The sequence below is a fragment of the Peromyscus maniculatus genome, chromosome 8, assembly GCF_049852395.1.
Source record: "Peromyscus maniculatus bairdii isolate BWxNUB_F1_BW_parent chromosome 8, HU_Pman_BW_mat_3.1, whole genome shotgun sequence".
Classification (NCBI taxonomy): Eukaryota; Metazoa; Chordata; class Mammalia; order Rodentia; family Cricetidae; genus Peromyscus; species Peromyscus maniculatus.
The window spans coordinates 61,609,397-61,614,293 of NC_134859.1; positions in this window are offsets into that span (position 1 = coordinate 61,609,397).

The following is a 4,897-nucleotide window of genomic DNA, read 5'->3' on the forward strand; positions in this document are numbered from 1 at the left end:
AGGGCCTTCTGCAGCATCTGCCTGGTACCCCCCATCACCTGGGAGCCTGATGGGCGGGCTGTCCCTGGGCACTGGAGAGAGCCAGGGCAGCCCCAGGACCACAGTGGTGGAGGAAGGAGGGCCTAGCCAGGGCTCCTTGCCAATTACCTTCCCTTTTCAACACAGACATTTCCTTCACAATAAACATTTAAAAACACATAAATCTCCCAAAGGTGTTGGATTCCATCTGGAACCTTCATCTCATCTCAGAAGGCAATTATTTTGTTTGATTTATTTTGAATTTTGATTTTCGAGAGTACATAGACTAACATGATAAACTCGAAAACCTACCCACCCACACCAGTGTATTCATCTCTTTTAGAGATTTTTTTTTTAAACGTAAAAAATTGTAACTGCGGAGCTGAGGGTCTAACTCAATGGCAGTGTGTGCTTAGCATATGAAGGCCCCGGATTCCATCCCTGGCAGAAGCTAACATTTTGAGGCTGTATAGCATACAGAATCATGTAAAGTTCAGATGTGTAGAAGAGCATGGTACACATCAGTGTTGTGACCTTCCCAGGCATGAGGTGAGACCCTGGGTTCCCCCCTCGACTGGTCCCTCACATTACACTCTGATCTATGTGATGCCTCTGCCTAGCATCCCTGGTCTTTTAAAAGTTAGATTTATTTTCTTTTTAACTATGTGTACGTGTGTGGATATGTGCAGAGAGTGTAGGTGCCCTTGGAGGTCGGAGAGGCATCGGATCTCCTGGAGCTGCCGTGAGTGACAGACAGTTGTGATGTGGGTGCTGGGAACCAAACTCAGGTTCCTCTCCAATACACACTCTTAATGGCTGAGCCATCCCTCCAGCCCATTGCCTGCCCATTTAAAAATATAAATACAGGGAGATGGAGAGGAACACCTGTTGTTCTCCCAGAGGCCCCAAGTTCAGCTCCCAGCACCCATTTGGGTGACTCCCAGTTACCTGTAACTCTAGCTTCAGGGAATCTGATGCCCTCTTCTGGCCCGTATAGGCACCCACCCAAACAATTGTATAGATACACACACATACATACACGGAGGTGGGGGGCAGAGAATTAAAAAGTTAAAGTGAATGTTTGGTTTAAAATAAATAAATATGCAGGGTGGTGGTGGTACACGCCTTTAATTCCAGCACTTGGAGGCAGAGGTTGGCAGATCTTTGTGAGTCTGAGGCCAGCCTGGTTTACAGAATAAGTTTCAGGACAGCCAGGGCTGTTAGACAGAGAAACCCTGTCTCAAAAAACCAAAGTCAAATAAATAAATACAATAGAATATCACAGATATAAACTTCCCTTCTTGTGTTCCAGCTTTACCCCAGGAGGCAGGCCCAGTAATGGAACTCACATAGACCATGCCAGGCAGAGTTGCGTATTTTTAACACATAAATTTGTTTTGCATAGTTTAGAACTTTGCATAAATGACAGCACTCCTGCACCGATTACCCTGCACATTGTGTTTTCTCCCGTGTCTAAGTGGACATTTAAAAGCTGCCCTACTGAGGTATAGTTTATGCACTGTAAACCAAGTATACAACTGGACGATTTTGGGCAAATGTACAGAGCTGTGCACCCGTCAGCACAATCCAGTTTTAGAACATCCCCATCTCTCTCTCCTAAGGCAGCCAGATGCATTGCATTTTCTCCCTTTTGCTTCAAGTGCTTTTGGACAGATCTTGATCCCTTTCCCTCAGGAAGCCCCTGGTAGGTGCCAACCCATGCTCTGGGGGACATTATGCTACCTCAGTTACTCCTACGACAACTTGGAAAAAGTGCTGTTTTGGAGACAATGACAGGAGACACAGAGGAGGATGAGAAGCTGCCCAAGGTCACCCTCCCAGAGACTGACAGACATGCTGAGCCCCAGGCCAGCCCCAGTCAGCGATTTAGTCCTGGGACCACAGATTTTCACTGCTGAAGGGTGGCCCGGCAAAGGCTGTGATCCCACACAGATGAGAAACAGGCTTAAATAGCTGAGTGGCCTGCTCAGGACCCCAGGGACAGGTAGTGGCGGAGTTGGGACTTACACTGAGTCTGTGTGACTCACAAATGTGGCTGACCTCTGGCTAGTCTCCTTTCCTTCTCTTTTTCTTTTCTATTTTTCTCTCTCTCCTTTCTCCGCCTCTGTTTGGCTTGGTACTTGCTATGTAGCTCAGGCTGGTTTTGAACTCACAGTAGTCCTCCTACCTCAGCCTCCCAAGTGCTAGAATTATAGGTGTGTGCCACTCTGCTTGGCCCTTTTATTTTATTCTTTGAGACATAACCCAAGTTGGCTTGGAATTATGTATGTGGCCTAGGCTGGCTTTGAACTTATGATCCCTCTTGGCTCAGCCTCACCACCATACTTGCCTTTTTTTCCTGACAGAGAAGGAAACAAAGTGTGATCAGATAGATGGGTATGGGGATGGGGAAAGACACATCAGGACGGATTCTTATACTCACTGAAACATCTGCAAATGCACTTACCCATGTGAATATGTGTAAACACACATGCCTGTATACAGCATTATGGGCATGCATGTAATATAGGTAGACATAGTCATATAGATGCACATCCACACAGGTGTGCCCACACAGGCACAGGCATGTACTCAGCTATACACAAATTGTTTTATAAACACTTAACTAGTCAGAGTTGGTGTTGAGAGGTCCTTTGTTCTGCAGAGTGGTGTGTGTGCACATATGTGTGCATTCACAGTGCATATATACATGCTTACACATGTGTGTTCTTCAGTGTATGGATATGTGTACGTGTGAGCTGGTGTTAAGTACGTGATGGGGTCCCCTGGTGGAGCTCTGACAGAGTCTCTCCATGAAAGGGTGACTTCCAGCTGTAGGGCCGGGCCGTAGGGTCCCCTCTTCTGCTCAGGTGCATGCTTTGGGCCTTCAGAAACAGAGCTTAGCGTGATCTCAGGGATTGACTGGTTCCATGCTGTCAGAAATGGGACCCAGCCTGTCTTCCCACTGCCCTGCATACTTCCACCCAAAGATCTTCCTATCAGTGGCCTCTTCACCTCCACAGAGCTGCAGAAGGCTGTAGGGCCTCCCTAAAATACCACCTCAGGCATGGAGTGAGCACATGCAATCTGCCTGCTCTAGAGTCCAGGAGGTGGGTATACTGACTACTGCCACTGCCAGGATGGGGAAACTGAGGCACGGAGGCATCTGTAGAGTTCTGTTCCAGCAAGAGTATGTTCAAAGCCAGGGACAGGGACCTTGCCCAGACTGTCCAATGAGTTATTCTCGATCTGGAACCCAGGAATTCTGGCATCTGGTTCCTAAGGTGTGGTCCTGCCCTGGGGGAGCTGGGCCAAGCTGACAGGCCTTTGATGAAGTGCCTTCTCACCAGACACAGATCCAGGAGAAGCAGAGGAAATGGAGTAGATTAGAGACTAAGACAGCTGTTTTCTCAAATTGCTCCTTTTCTCCTGAAATGAGGTTGATTTTATATATGGTTATGGTTTTATATTTTTCTTCCCCCCCCCCTTTTTTTTTTTTTGACAAGGTCTCACTCTGAAGCCCAGGCTGACTTCTCAAATGCTGAGATTACAAGTCTGAACCCCCACACCTGGTGGTAGCTGCTTTTATATTCTTGGTTGGCAGTTAATTTTTAAATTTTTATTTAGTGTGTGTGTGTGTGTGTGTGTGTGTGCTTGTGAGCATGTGGAAGTCAGAGGACAACTTTTAGGACTCTGTTCTCTTCTTCAGCCATGTGGGTTCTGTGTTCTGGGGGTCAAATTCAGGTTGTTAGGCATGATGGCAAGAGCCTTTACCCCTGTGCTATCTGGCCAGCTCTTAGTTGACAAGGCATCAACCCAGCACTGAGCCCCAGCATGGCTGGGACTTGACTAAACTCTGCAATTTGCTGTCTTATGGAACCCCTCAAGTTCGAGCCTCTTTGGGGTGCTCTGGAATTCTGTTTTCTGGAATTTCTCCTTTCTGCTCCGTCCTTCATTTTCACACCTGCGTTTTGCCCACACAATCCAGTCGAGGAAGCCTCCCTCGGATGTTTGAGGTCTTTCTGCTCTGGCTCAGACCCTGGATGGAGTTAACAACAAAAGTGAGCAAAGCTCTTTTTCTTATCCAGCAGTCAACTTCAAGGCCACTGCAGCCCTGGGAAGCCAGCCAGTTGCTGGGAAGGGAAGGAATCAAAGGCTTCTCAGCAGTAAGAACCAGCTTCAGAGCAGAGCTTGGTGCAGATCCTGAATGTGGTCTTGCTGCAGAGCGGTGACCTGGCCAGACCTGTTTATCTCAGATCCACCAGCAGAGGCCTGGCCTCCCCAAGGGTGCTGGCTTCTGCAGAGGAGGGGGGGCCCTCTGGGCCTGGCCTCTTGGTCCATCCATTTAGGAGCCCCCTGGGGCTCCAGCTCCTTGGGACTATCTAGTGTGTGTGTGTGGTAGGGGGATACAAAGGGGTCCCCTTCCTTCTGAAGCACCTGAAAAATAACTTAAAATTTACAAGAAACATGTTAACTGGAAAAATGATGTTCCTTGCTCATTTTGGAAAGCTTCCTATGAAGGCTCTCTGGGTGTAAGACCTTGGGCTCAATCCTAGCACAAAAGAAAGAAGAGTTCCACGAAACTCGCTAAAAAGCAATCATGGGGGCCAGCGAGACGGCTCAGCAGGTAAAAGGTATTGCTGCTAAACCAGATCTCAGCTTGATCCCCAGATCCCATGTAGTAGAAGGAGAGAACTGGCTCTTAGAAGTTGTCTTCTGATCTCCACATGCAGGCCACGGCACATGAACATACATCACACACACAGCAAGCGTGCACACGCACAACGGCACACACACACACACACACACACACACACACACACACACAAAGTAATTGTTTTTGTTATTTTGTCTTTTCCCCCTCCTGGAGCTGAGGACC